This window comes from Triturus cristatus, chromosome 6 (assembly GCF_964204655.1).
Source record: "Triturus cristatus chromosome 6, aTriCri1.1, whole genome shotgun sequence".
Taxonomy (NCBI): Eukaryota; Metazoa; Chordata; class Amphibia; order Caudata; family Salamandridae; genus Triturus; species Triturus cristatus.
This window is the reverse complement of record NC_140589.1, coordinates 1,928,298,804-1,928,314,308: the sequence shown is the minus strand read 5'-3', so window position 1 is coordinate 1,928,314,308 and position 15,505 is coordinate 1,928,298,804. Positions and strand designations below refer to the sequence as shown.

The following is a 15,505-nucleotide window of genomic DNA, read 5'->3' as shown; positions in this document are numbered from 1 at the left end:
GACCTTCTATTAGTCGAATGATACTACTATTAGTTTACTGGCGACAGGAAGGTTGCTGTTTCCACTGTCAGTTTCTTATGATTGCTCCTTTCATTGTCTACGATATCGCAACAATGCTGATGTTTCTGGCCTTAACCATTTGTCTGCTTATGTTGGCCACAGTCCTGCATCTTGGGACGCGAGGTTCATTGAATGTACTCATTAAACTTTACCTTGTCTGTGTCTATTCTGTTGTGGACTGATCTGTGAATCATGACGAACAGGTATGTCTGATTCCCACCATTCCTGAGGATGTTGTAAGTCGCTTGTTCTGGCTTGTCTATACATTGGGACCGGCGGGCCCGACCTCGGATATCGAATGGGACACTTAGCTTGTCGGATGTGGGGTTCTGGTTTCTGAGTGGAGTTTGTGGTATGCCAAACATGTCTCCTTCGTGCCAGGCACCGCACACCCTGCCCCTGTATCCCCTGCTGCCGTCAATGCAGAGTTTGTGGACATTCATCGCCAGTTGCAGGGTGCCCAGACGTCGCAGCTGCGTGTCCTCCATGGCCACACCAGACTGGTGACACGGATGGTGTCGTACATGGAGGGCATGTAATCAGCGATGTCTGACCACCGGATGTTGCTGAGGTCCATGGACTCGTCACTGACGGCAGCGGTGGGTCTCCTGCAGCGCTCCGTCCACCCCCTACCCCGGCACCATCCACACTTCCCACTCCCATGCCTGTCCCATGCACACCCAGACGTCCCCATGCACGCACCCCACCGGACACAGGCAGCACACAACCAGGGAAGGCCAAGCGCACACCTCCTGTCACGCACACACAGGGGGGAGAAAGCACAGGCACTGGGTCGGGGGGCAAACAGCAGCCACGCTGTCACAGTAGGAGTCCGCATTCCTCATGACACACTACCTCCAATACCACTCATCCTTGGCTCTCTTGCCCAACAGTCGGACAGACTCTCCTTCATGGCCAGTCCGTCCCTCAGCCCCAGTGTGACACCGCCCCGCAAGCGTTTGAGGGATTCCCCGGGCAGGGTAGTTGAGTCCCCTCCCTGTCCACACCCTCCCCCAGTTGCGCTGCGACCCATCCCTCCGACCCCCCCCCTCCTTGGGACCTGTGGTGCCTTCGGGTGCAGGGGAGACACTGGAGGTGCATGCGGCCGTGTGCAGCACCATAATACCCTCCTCCTTTGGCTCTGCCCCACCCCCTGTGGTGGAGTCGTCCGTCCCTGCACCCACGACACCTACCCGTGCCCCTCCTGTCCCTGCGGTGCATGGTTCTTCCCCCCACATGATGCCCCCCCTTCTGTGGATGATATGGTACAGTGTACTGTGCAGGCGAGCCTGGGGAGAGGCGTCCCTACGTGTCCCCCCCGGGACTTCGCATCTGGTGTGGCCTATGGGCTTGTTGAATGGTGTACTGTGGCTACTTTTGTTCGAGATGCTGAATGTGGTTGTTATTTTATCGTTTGCACACTTTCGATTCTGGTATTGCTGCTGGTGCTGCTGCTCCCTGAGTTGGGGTGGTGATGCTGTGTTGGGTGTCTGGTATATGTTGTTGTGTCCTGCTCATGGGGTGGACCCTGGTATCTGCATGCCGTCACAAGGTGTCTGCATATATTCGTAGGTCATGTTAGCTCTTACTGCATGGTGACATTGTCCCAAGGTGTGTTCCTTCCTCTGTGGCACCTGTCATCTTCCCTGCAGAGTGTTTCCCAATTGTTCTGCTGAGCTGTGTCAACATTGCCTCGGTGTGCGACACATCCCTTCGACTTTGGCCATGCATGCTCTGCAATGTCTCCACCTGCATCGTTTGTGGCATCCTTGGTGGGCACTGTACTTGTGTATGGCGTATATTGACATGACTTCATGTGGACATTTCCCCATTTCTGCACTTTGCATGTGTGTACTCCCTGCCTCACACACGTGTTACGTGTTCATGATTACGCACCTGCGTGCCACGAGTGGTACCGGACCTGAGAACATTTTTTGGCCGCCTACGCAGCAACCCGACACACATGCCTATTCCCTGCTGATGAGAGGTAACAACCTCGAAACATGTGTCCAGGGATGGCCAACGCGACATTGATTTTTGCTTAAGACTCTTGCAGAGGCGCACTCGCTGATGCTTACTTCATGGACCACAATGCTTTGGGGTAACACGCTGGTAGGACGAGCAGTGTGCGACCAATTGGATTTTTGTTTATATTCAGACTCCCTTGAGCCGGTGGGGCTGACGAGCTCATGGTTACGCACCTGCGTGCCACGAGTGGTACCGGACCTGAGAACATTTTTTGGCAGCCTACGCAGCAACCCGACACACATGCCTATTCTCTGCTGATGAGAGGTAACAACCTCGAAACACGTGTCCAGGGATGGCCAACGCGACATTGATTTTTGCTTAAGACTCTGGCAGAGGCGCACTCGCTGATGCTTACTTCGTGGACCACGCTGGTAGGACGAGCAGTGTGCGACCAATTGGATTTTTATTGTCCCAAGGTGTGTTCCTTCCTCTGTGACACCTGTCATCTTCCCTGCAGGGTGTTTCCCAATTGTTGTGCTGAGCTGTGTCAACATTGCCTCGGTGTGTGACACATTCCTTCGACTTTGGCCATGCATGCTCTGCAATGTCTCCACCTGCATCGTTTGTGGCATCCTTGGTGGGCACTGTACTTGTGTATGGCGTATATTGGCATGACTTCATGTGGACATTTCCCCATTTCCGCACTTTGCATGTGTGTACTCCCTGCCTCACACACATGTGTTACGTGTTCTGCAGGTTATTTGGGCACCTGCCAGACAATTGTGGGCATTGTATCTGTGTGTACTTCACCCTTTCACTTCCATGGGGGGCAACGGCTTGTTGGCTGCCCCGGCACCTGTACATTCCTATCATTCGTGGAATGTGGCTGACAGTGTGTGTTCCCTTTGGCTCTCTATGTTTGTTGGTGTTTGACATGAGGGTGCAGTCTTGTGGCATGATCTCAGTGTGTGTATTGTGCTGCCTCCGCCAGGGGTGGGTATGCATGTGTAATTTGTCCTCACACCCACATATGGCGTGTCATGCAGTGGGGGTAGGACGACCATCCTCCTGGGAGTGGGACACTGCTGTCAGTGATGTGTTGTTATGGCACTATCATGATTGTCCTAAGTTAGGGATATGTACATTCACCCAAGGAGCTGTGGTCATCTGATAATGATGTACACCCCCCATGTCTCTGTCCACTGCTGGGGGTCCTCGGCACCCACCCCTCATATGTCTGGGTAATGCTGGGAGTGATGGGCACCCACCCCTCATATGTCTGGGCACTGCTGGGAGTGATAGGCACACACCCCTATGTATCTGTCCACTGTCGTGGTATGAGCCGTACCCACGCGCTGATAGCCTGGGGGGCCCGTACCCCTAGGGCACCCCAAATTTGGGGGTGCGGCCCGTACCCATGCCTTTGGGACGTGGGTACAGGCCGTACCGGTGTAGTTGGTGTGACGTAGGGGTGGGCGTGGTATGTGCCGTTCCCACACGCTGATAGCCTGGGTGGGGCACGTACCCCTGGAGCACCCCAACTTTGGGGGTGCGGCCCGTACCCATGCCTTTGGGACGTGGGTACAGGCCGTACCGGCGTAGTTGGTGTGACGTAGGGGTGGGCGTGGTATGTGCCGTACCCACGTGCTGATAGCCTGGGTGGGGCCCGTACCCCTGGGGCACCCCAACTTGGGGGGTGCGGCCCGTACCCATGCCTTTGGGACGTGGGTACAGGCCGTACCGGCGTAGTTGGTGTGACGTAGGGGTGGGCGTGGTATGTGCCGTTCCCACGCGCTGATAGCCTGGGTGGGGCACGTACCCCTGGGGCACCCCAACTTTGGGGGTGCGGCCCGTACCCATGCCTTTGGGACGTGGGTACAGGTGGTACCGGCGTAGTTGGTGTGACGTAGGGGTGGGCGTGGTATGTGCCATACCCACGCGCTGATAGCCTGGGTGGGGCCCGTACCCCTGGGGCACCCCAACTTGGCGGGTGCGGCCTGTACCCATGCCTTTGGGATGTGGATACAGGCCGTACCGGCGTAGTTGGTGTGACGTAGGGGTGGGCGTGGTATGTGCCGTACCCACGCGCTGATAGCCTGGTTGGGACCCGTACTCCTAGGGCACCCCAACTTTCGGGGTGCGGCCCGTACCCATGCCTTTGGGACGTGGGTACAGGCCGTACCGGCGTAGTTGGTGTGACGTAGGGGTGGGCATGGTATGTGCCGTACCCACGCGCTGATAGCCTGGGTGGGGCCCGTACCCCTGGGGCACCCCAACTTGGGGGGTGCGGCCCGTACCCATGCCTTTGGGACGTGGGTACGGGCCCTACCGGCGTAGTTGGTGGGACGTAGGGATGGGCGTGGTATGTGCCGTACCCACGCGCTGATAGCCTGGGTGGGGCCCATACTCCTAGGGCACCCCAACTTTGGGGGTGCGGCCCGTACCCATGCCTTTGGGACATGGGTACAGGCCGTACTGGCGTAGTTGGTGTGACGTAGGGGTGGGCGTGGTATGTCCCGTACCCACGTGCTGATAGCCTGGGTGGGGCCCGTACTCCTAGGGCACCCCAACTTTGGGGGTGCGGCCCGTACCCATGCCTTTGGGACGTGGGTACAGGCCGTACCGGCGTAGTTGGTGTGACGTAGGGGTGGGCGTGGTATGTGCCGTACCACCATTGTGGTGGTGACGGGTACGCGTCCACGTCCGTTGTGGTGGGACGTGGGATTGGTGGACACGCCCCCCGAAGTGACCAGTCCATGGTGGTAATTGCTGTGCATGATGTTGTAGTTATTTGTGGGGTGTGGGTTATGTTTCCTGGCCCTTGCACACACACACACCCCCCTTTGCCCCTGGGGGTTGTTCTGACCTTCTGCGGCATCTGCGTCGGTTTCTGTATACAAGGTGGTAGGCTATGAGGGCCGGGATGACGAGTAGGTTGGGGTCCATCGCTGTCCCTGGCTTGCCGGGGCTCCTTGTTTGCGTCGTCCTCAATTTCCCGGCAGTTTTTGGCTCCCGTAAAAACTGCTGCGTGAGGACTGACGTCGGCACGAATCGTACTTGCTGGTCCTTGAAACGCTGCCTGACTCCGTCCGGACGTCGCATGTGCGCCGTCCCGGTAGGGATTTGTATGTAACAATTTTGCCGGTCTGTGTTTTTTCCGACTCGGCCGGTGTTGGTATTTCTGTGCGAATCGTACTTGCGAGTTTGTAAGATGTTTTTCCCGGGTACCAGTTGGACGGAAAAAACGCTCCGTCCGACCATTCGTACCCGGGTTTTACAGGATCGGAATCGACACCTAAATGTCTCATGGCTATTTCACAGACAGTTTAGACAGGCTAAAAAGAAATTTAGAAAAAGAGAGAAAAAATATAAATTTGCCTACCCTTAACTTGCAGAGGAGCGGGCCTCCTTCCCCCATTTTGACAGTAGGAAACCTGTAACAGGTTTCACCTCTGTCAACACTATCAACCCCTATTTGTAGCAACTGGGCATAAACAAACTCTGAGGAGGTAAATAGCACATTGAACTAGCTAAAGAAAATGAATAACCAACCACCAATTCCTTTAGCAAGTGTACAAGTGTAACATGAGGGTGCATGAATTCAAACTAAATCCCATTGCTTCCTTAACTCAGCCCTAAAAGCATTAGTGCTATATATATGGCAGAGCCATTCTCTTAATCAGAGCTCACATATACCATTATATTGCCTTTTGTTCATATCAGTGCACAAAAGCTTGCTTTTGCCAAAACAAAAGTAAGCAAAACCTCTCTTTCTCTCCCAGTCTGACATCTCGTGTTTCAAATGTCGAAATGTCAAAGCAAACCTTGCGCTGAGCCCTGCTAGGCTTCTAAATGTAGGACTTTGACCTTTAACCTATTCGCAGCTGTTCCATTTTGTGTGCAAGGGTTTCCATGCCGTTCTCCCAATTCAAAGCGACCCTGGAGACAGAGAGCTCAAGAGCAAACCCACTCCAGTCCTGTCTACCAGCAATTCAGAGGTAAGCTTAATAACTTCTGCCAGTTTTTTGTACATATTTATATTTGTAAGCAGTGTGCTGAGTGCTTGTCTAGCAGTATAGATGTCAGCTATTCATTCTAATCTTACATATGTGCATTAACTGGAGCCTAAGGTAGTTTAAAAGCTGCTCTGATTGGAATAACCTCATTTAAATAGGGAATTTTACCCAATTTCGACTTTGATGTTTGGTGCACTGAAAAATGAATATCCTACAATGTTTTTGCATAATAGTCATCCAGAATGTCCTCTACATATCCCAGAGATGTGGCATCAGAAATGTATAATGTATACCCTTATAAAAATGAGTTGTGTACGCCTGGGTAAAGTGGCATTTCACATGTAAGTGACCGCCTATTGCTGTATAGCACGGCTTAAATTCAATTTTGATGCTAGGAGTTCACAGTATCGTTATTAGGCATTATAAATATTAAAACACGAATTTAATGCACCTATCTTTAATAACATCAAAATATATATATATATTTTTTTTAATAAATCCAATCATTTTGATGAGTTTACATATGAAAAGCAAGTTGCATCTCTTTGCCTATCATATTTAAATGCATTCATTCATAACCCTAAGTACAGAAGCCGAACTTGAAACATGAAAGTCTGCGCCACTTTTAAAAGACAGTCCTTATTTAGCATCAAAACCACAGATGTCCTTATTTAAAAAGGCATTAAGAAAATAAATCTCTACTGTCAATCTGTTCTCTGTTATCCAAAATAATGAACCTGATTTCTAACTTTTAAAACAGCAGTCTGAAATTCAGGGTTTTACACCGTGTTTGCACTGACTTAAGTTGTAGTGGACTTTAGCATTCTTTCTGTCTGTGGCCTGGAATCAGAAATACCCACGTGCTGACACAGCTGCTTGTGATAAACAGGCGTCGAATTCACACGCCTTTCATGCCAGCCTTTCAAGCCAGCACAAATCTATCGTAATGTGTATTTAGTTCAGCAACAACCAACTCACTCAGATAATGTGAATGCCTTTTAACACCTAAAACATAAGCATAAATGCTGTGACATTTTGTATCTTAATTTATTTATTGCAAAACACACAATTTCGTTTTTGAGGCCTTTCCTATTCAATGTGAATTCTAATTGTATCTTTAGCATTGTGGCAATTTGCACACATGTATAGTGTCTTACTCTGTCAATTTTAAGGATAGCGTGCAGCTATTTAGCATATATTATATAATTAATTGCTGGATCATTTTAAAATATATTTTATTTTAATGATATTTTGCATAACAGAATGATTAAAAAAAAAACACATTGAGCTCATTCCAGACATTTTCAAAAGGGCGTCATACACTCAGAACACACAATAGAGCACACTTAAGGCTAGCCATTCTTGCACCAAGAGCGCAATCGCTACAAGTACCACTAATGATAAACCGCAGACATTTAAACACACATTTAACCCACAGATCAAGACTTAAGACAGAAACAAAAGACAGCCCACAGACTGTACTTAAACCAAACCATTTGTAAATACTAGTTGTAAGTCATATTTACTAGATTTGGCTGGCAGAACACCAGGAAAAAACGCTCTGCATGTCACCACTTATGAATGTTACTAAGTGCACAGATCAGGATCCTTTTTATGTACATATTTAGTTCCTCGGGGTACTAGTCACCAAAGAAGAAATACGTTTTTATACCTAAACCTAGTTAGGTATCTCCTCTCGGGGAGCTGGCTAATTCTATACAAGTTCCAAAATGGTACCTCCAAGAAAGCAACTCATTCTACCATGTGTGCTAAGAACAGGCATGCCAAGAATATTGCAGCATATACAATATTATACACAAAGTAGCACTTAACTCAAAGTGTGCCATTCAAGTTTACAAAAGTTTCTCATTACCTGCCTACATAAATTGCATTTTATGTATTTCTCACATTCCCATCACATATTGGCCAATTTCCATTTCCATATCACTATATATCACGTTATCACTTTGTATCACGTTATCACTTGGTATCACTGTATCACGTTATATTGCTCTTTTTATGTCTCACTTTATATCTCTCGTTATATCACTTTATATCTCACTGTTATATCACGTTATATCTCACGTTTATCTGTGCAGCCGGTGCACTTCTCTCACTAACTCACAAATGACCTTACCTAGCATAGGTCTCCAGATTCTAACTGCCAAGTTCTGAGTGACCAAACGGTCATTTTTAGAATACTCACGCCAAAAATGTTCTCAGTCGGGAGTGGTAAGCAGTTGGAGGAGTCAAATCAGGAAGACCAGAAATATACTGGGCTGCAGAGACAGAATCTCAGTTTTAGGGTACCTTTTTACTAGAGTCCGGTTCTGTCCTCCTCAGTAGATTCCTGTCTCCCATCAAGACCACTCCCTTGGATAGCCACTTCTCTGATGAGCCTCACAGAGGGCACCAATTGAAGAAATCAAAACCTTCTCAGGGGCTTCACTGATACATCTGGTCCTTTTAAACCAACAGCAAAGAAGAGATTGGCACAGAAGCTGTAATATAAAATACATCTTTTTTTATTAACCTCAGAAGAGGGAGATTGCATCACACAGTACCCTCAAGTCACTGTAGGAGGCATTCTAAGGAGTACAGAGAACAGGGGCCTTATATACCCACACAGGGGCTCAAAAGAAGGCGGTACAAGTACACATGAGAAGAGTTACACACATAGATGGTCATACAGAAAATGCACAGTCAACAAGTAGGAGGAGTAATAAGTTGCTGACATCAGTTAGAACAGCCTGGCCGTGTCTTTACTAGGAACAGGTGCATTCTACTAGCTAGGCCCTTCTGAGCATGTGAAAGGCTCTGGAAGAGGGAGAAAGCAACTGGCCAGCACACAGCTAAATAAAATGGCTGCCAAGTACAAAATGGCTTTCAGCTCATGCTAACAGATCCCCGTAATCTTTAACAATGTGTGAGTTCCAAATGTATAATTCTAGATGTGTAGTGCACGGGTTCTAGATGTGTGAGGTGTGCTTTCTAGATCTGTCATGTGTGGGTTCTAGATGTATGATTCTAAATGTGTAGTGTGTGTGTTCTAGATGTGTGAGGTATACTTTCTACACCTGTCATGTGTGGGTTCTACATGTATGATTATAAGTGTAGTGTGTGGGTTCTAGACGTGCGAGGTGTGCTTTCTAGACCTGTCATGTGTGGGCTCGACATGTGTGATTCTAGATGTGTAGTGTGTGGCTTCTAGACATGTGAGGTGTGCTTTTAGACCTGTCATGTGTGGGTTCTGGATGAGCGTTGTCAGGGTTTTAGATATTGTGTACAAGGTATGTAATGTGTGGGTTCGAGAAGTGTGTTGAATGGTTTTTAGTTGTATACTGTGTGGGTTCTGGATGTGTAATCTGAGTCTTCCAGATGTGTAACATGTGGGATCCAGATGTGTAATGCAGAGATTTCTCAAAAGTCATGAACCAAAGGCAGCTTGGCCTAAGTCGGACGTTCTAGATGGACAAATGACAACTTTTGTTTCCCAAACAAACTTAATTAGCATTGACTGCAGTGGCAGAGGACAAGCAGTATTGTATACACATAGAATCATAATGACATAAACATTCACGAGTATATCACCCCCTAGTGATTAATAACAAAGACGAGTCAACTGCAAAGCCCAGGGCAGGGTGCACATATCAGGGAGTAACAATCCCCCAAAAGACGCAGACAGTCTGCACAGTTACCACCCTAACAGGAAGGCGGACAAATGTTCCTGTGGTGTCGGCTCTGCCTCCCCTGCTAAGTTGTATGAGTGAACTAAATGTCGGTAAGACAAGCTGGCCAAATGACAGCTTGATGTAGCAATAATTAAAATTAACTTGCCTATGCAGAGGAACTGCTGCAGACATTTTGCTTTTTCGTAGGCCCTGTCAATCAAATAGATTTGTAAGGCCTAGCTCTATACCAGGCACAACATCTGGTGATGAAAAGGGTGATGTGGACGGGGCAATGACCAAGATTACATCACGTAATTATGGATATAAATCGTGCTGGGATAGCTTCTGTTTTGCAGCCAAGAGGAGCCTCCTCCTGGCACCTGGTGCCTGGGCAGTGACAGCTGGTGCTGGGGCATTGTTAGAAAAGCTTTTCATCCACATAGTACAACCTACATGTTTCGGATGTTCCTTGATTTATGCCAGTAGCTCTTCTACAGAAGCAGGTGCCCAGGCATTTAGAGCTGTGTGAGTCCCACTAGATGTGACTGTGTGACTCCATCTTTACATGATGAGAGATCCCCATGTCTCATTCAGGGCTGTGCCCTCGGATCTTTCGTTTCCTTACCCGTCTCCTTCTCTAGCGTCTGTAAGTCAAGTAAGTCTTACCTGTAGGCCTAACGCCTGGTGAACATCTCCTTCTTAAGACTACTGGCTGTGCCAGCAATGAACCCATGTGAGAAGGGAATTGAGTTACCAGTTCCCAGGAGGTAGCAGAAGTCCAGTTCTGTGTCCCCCCTTGACCATAAAGAAAACTACTTTAAGAATGTAGATGCCAGCTGATCGCCATGTCTACGGCTGTAGAACCTGAGACCGCACATGGACTGGAGGCATCTGTTGTCTTGATGCACGCACAGAGGACCTTACGGTTCAGTAGGATGATGAGCATACTTTTTTGCCAGATTTTACTTTTCTGTGTGAGCAAGAACTGCTCTGACTAGAGCTGAGCCTCTGTGCACGTCAGAAGGCCAGCCTTTGTTTAGTGGTCATCCTTCTTGTGCAGTTTAGGGACTCTTGAAATTGGATCAACTCATTTCAATCACAAGTCAAAGGTATATGAAAGCTGGCATGTTTTATCCCCCTCCATTTTATTCGTATCTTCTCTAACTCTTGGCGAATTAAACCCTTATCCACTTTTAGTGTAATATTTCATTAGTAACTTCTCTTTTTTAAAGGCATTTCCCGGAATATATCGATTTTCTGTCTAAGTGTTGCTCCTAAAATCTCAGCCCTGCAAACTCCCTCACCGCTTGAGGACATGCTCACAGTAGCCATCGCCTGTGGTCATCCACAGCTACCAAGAGATGGGCAACAGAGCTAAGACTTAGAGAAGTTCACAGAGGTGATAGGGCATCACAGTATAAAATGATGCTGAATGCAGAATCAATGATATATACAAGACTGGAAGACACATATAAATGCCACAGTGAATGGTGACCCCATGAACTAAAACTTGTATGTGTGCCAATGATCTAAAGCAAGCGGTCCAAGGATTATTCACCTCAAGGGTGATTTTTGGGATTTCCACACCTGTGAGACTCCCCTCTATTCAAATGAACCGGTTTTGAGCAATCCTCCGTTTGGCAGTCAGCTCAACCCCAGACACCAACAAATGTAATCACATTACTCCAGAGCCAAGCAAATTTAAGTCTCTTTCTCTCCAAGTGAGCTTTACACCCAGGACCTCATGTACCATCTTTAAGGCACATAAACTATGTATTATAGAACCATCCCTAAGGATTAAGCTGACCTTATCAGGAAGTTGTAAGGATCTTCAGAACACAAACTGCATCTCACAAAAAAAACCCTGTAAGAAGCAACCCGCTCAGTCGGCTCTTTCTCAGACTTCTCCCAGGATCTGGGACAAAACACCCTTGAGATAAGACAAAAGCCCTCCTTAATGTCTCTTACAGCCTTGAGATAAGATAGAAGCCCTCCTTAATGTCTCTTACAGCCTTGAGATTAGACAAAAGCCTTCCTTAATGTCTCTTACAGCCCTGAGATAAGACAGAAGCCCCCCTTAATGTCTCTTACAACCTTGAGATAAGACAGAAGCCCTCCTTAATGTCTCTTAAAGCCTTGAGATAAGAAAGACGCCCTCCTTAATGTCTATGTCAGCCTTGAGACAAGACAGAAGCCCCCCTTAATGTCTCTTACAGCCTTGAGATAAGACAAACTCTCCTTAATGTCTCTTACAGCCTTGAGATAAGACAGAAGTCCCCTCTTAATGTCTACTACAGCCTTGCGATAAGACAGAAGCCATCCTTAATGTCTCTTAGAGCCTTGAGATAAGACAGAAGCCCTCCTTAATGTCTATTACAGCCTTGAGATAAGACAGAAGCCCTCCATAATGTCTTTTACAGCCTTGAGATAAGACAAGCCCTCCTTAATGTCTCTTACAGCCTTGAGATTATACAGAATCCCTCCTTAATGTCTGTTACAGCCTTGAGATAAGACAGAAGACCTCATTTATGTCTCTTACAGCCTTTAGATAAGGCAAGCCCCCTTAATGTATATTACAGCCTTGAGATAAGACAAGCCCTCCTTAATGTCTATTACAGCCTTGAGATAAGACAGAAGCCTTCCTTACTGTCTGTTACAGCCTTGAGATAGGACAGAATTCCTCCTTAATGTATATTACAGCCTTGAGATAAGACAGTAGCCCTTCTTAATGTCTATCACAGCCTACGAGATAAGACAGAAGCCCCCCCCCCCTTAATGTCTAATACAGCCTTGTGGTAAGACAGAAGCCCTCCTTAATGTCTATTACAGCCTTGACATAAGACAAGCCCTCCTTAATGTCTATTACAGCGATGAGATAAGACAGAAGCCCTCCTTAATGTCTATTACAGCCTTGAGATTAGACAGAAGCCCCCCTTAATGTCTATTACAGTCTTGAGATAATACAATAGCCCTCCTTAATGTCTATTACAGCCCTGGGACAAGACAAGCCCTCCTTAATGTCTATTACAGCCTTTAGATAAGACAGAAGCCCCCCTTAATGTCTCTTACAGCCTTGAGATTAGACAGAAGCCCCCCTTAATGTATATTACAGCCTTGAGATAAGACAGAAGCCCTCCCTAATGTCTTTTACAGCCTTGAGATAAGACAGAAGCCCCCCTTAATGATTCCTACAGGCCTGAGATAGGTCAGAAGCCCCCCTTAATGTCTATTACAGCCTTGAAATAAGACAAGCCCTCCTTAATTTCGCTTATAGCCTTGAGATAAGACAGACGCCCTCCTTAATGTCTATCACAGCCTTATAAGACAGAAGCCCTCCTTAATGTCTCTTACAGCCTTATGATAAGACAGAAGCCCTCCTTAATGTCTCTTACAGCCTTGAGATAAGACAAGCCCTCCTTAATGTCCATTACAGCCTTGAGATAGGACAAGCCCTCCTTAATGTCTATTACAGACTTGAGATAAGATAGAAGCCCTCCTTAATGTCTATTGCAGCCTTGAGATAAGACAGAAGCCCTCCTTAATGCCTTTTACAGCCTTGAGATAAGACAAGCCCTCCTTAATGTCTCTTACAGCCTTTAGATAAGACAGAAGCCCTCCTTAATGTCCATTACAGCCTTAAGATAAGACAGGAGCCCTCCTTTATGTCTCTTACAGCCTTTTGATAAGGCTAGCCCTCCTCAATGTATATTACAGCCTTGAGATAAGACAAGCTCTCCTTAATGTCTATTACAGCCTTGAGATAAGACAGAAGCCCTCTTTATTGTCTATTACAGCCTTGGGATAAGACAGAAGCCCCCCTTAATGTCTCTTATAGCCTTGAGATAAGACAGGAGCCCTCCTTAAAGTCTCTTACAGCCTTGAGATAACACAAGCCCTTCTTAATGTCTATTACAGCCTTGAGATAAGACAGAAACCCTCCTTAATGTTTATTACAGCCTTGAGATAAGACAGAAGCCCCCCTTAATGTCTCTTACAGCCTTGAGATAAGACAGAACCCCTCCTCAATGTCTATTACAGCCTTGAGATAAGACAGAAGCCCTCCTTAATGTCTCTTACAGCCTTGAGATAAGACAAGCCCTCCTTAATTTCTCCTGCAGCCATGAGATAAGACAAGCCCTCCTTAATGTCTCTTACAGCCTTGAGATAAGACAGAAGCCCTCCTTAATGTCTCTTACAGCCTTGAGATAAGACATGCCCTCCCTAATGTCTCTTACAGCCTAGAGCTCAGACAAGCCCTCCTTAATGTCTATTATAGCCTTGAGAGAAGACAGAAGCCCTCCTTAATGTCTATTACAGCCTTGAGATAAGAGTAGCCCTCCTTAATGTCTATGACAGCCTGGCTTCAGAACAGCTGCTACTGACCCAACTCAACAGACATGGCCTCCATCAGGACCGCTCCACTGTTGATATCTCTTTTATTCTTCTGACGGTCACACAGCAGGACCCAATCTTAACTGGCAGCTGCCAAGCATGTGCACTCCCTCCTTCTTTGGCCAATTCTTCTATGTTCCCCTGATGCTGGCACTGGGCTGCTCCTGCGTCCACTAACACAACCTTCCTCACAAACTGCTGCACAGTGATATGATCCAGTGATGGTTGTATGTGATGCCTACACAACACCAATGTACACAACTACAAACACAGATATTGACATTATCGAATTGTTACATTTTCTCTTCTTATGTAACCTTTGTTAAGTAAATATATTTTCACATATATGTTTTCTAATATCCCTTGGAATAATGTCCACGATATAGAACTACTGAATGTGATTATGTAATAGACCTTTGCCTCTTAGGACTGCAGTGACACAACCACATCTTCCCTTGTTGGAGACACGGCCATTACTACCTTTACCTTTAAAGTGAGTGCTTCGTCATTGTCTAACTCGTGGGAGAGCCACGGGCGTCAATGTGTAAACCATGGTACAGCCATGAGCATCAATGTCTAAACCATCCTACAGCCATGGGCATCAGTGTCTAAACCATAGTCAAGCCATGGGCATCAGTGTCTAAACCATAGTCAAGCCATGGGCATCAGTGTCTAAACCATGGTCAAGCCATGGGCATCAATGTCTAAACCATCGTACAGCCATGGGCATCAGTGTCTAAACCATCCTACAGCCATGGGCATCAATGTCTAAACCATCGTACAGCCATGGGCGTCAATGTCTAAACCATGCTGCAGACATGGGTGTGTCAATGTCTAACCAATGGTACAGCCATGGGCATCAATGTCTAAACCATGGTATTGCCATGGGCGTCAATGGCTAAACCAAGGTACAGCCATGGCCATCAATGTCTAAAGCATGGTACAGCCATGGGCATCAATGTCCAAATCATTGTACAGCCACAGGCATTGGTGTCTAACCCATCGTACAGCCATGGGCGCCAATGTTTAAACCATGGTACAGCCATGAGAATCAATGTCTTTCATCGTACAGCCATGGGCATCAATGTCTAAACCATCGTACAGCTATGAGCATCAATGTCTAGACCATGGTACAGCCATGGGTGTCAATGCCTAAACCATGGTACAGCCATGGGCCTCAATGTCTAAACCATTCTACAGACATGGATGCCAATGTCTAACCCATTTTACAGCCACAGGCATCAGTGTCTAACCCATGGTACAGCCATGACCATCACTCTCTTGAGAAAAGATTCATTGTTTTGAAATTCCCAGGGTCACGACTGTTGCTTCTCACCCAAGTTGAATGAACGCTGCCATTGTTTTAGCAGTGCTTTGGCACATTCTTACCGCTGATTA

At 47.1% G+C, this 15,505-nt stretch overlaps 1 protein-coding gene across 2 annotated transcripts in view; it reads left to right on the top strand.

Moving 5' to 3' along the window:
* LOC146822508 (uncharacterized) overlaps nucleotides 1–15,505 on the top strand; it is a 698,810-nt gene that overhangs the window by 605,087 nt on the left and 78,218 nt on the right. The window lies entirely within an intron of this gene.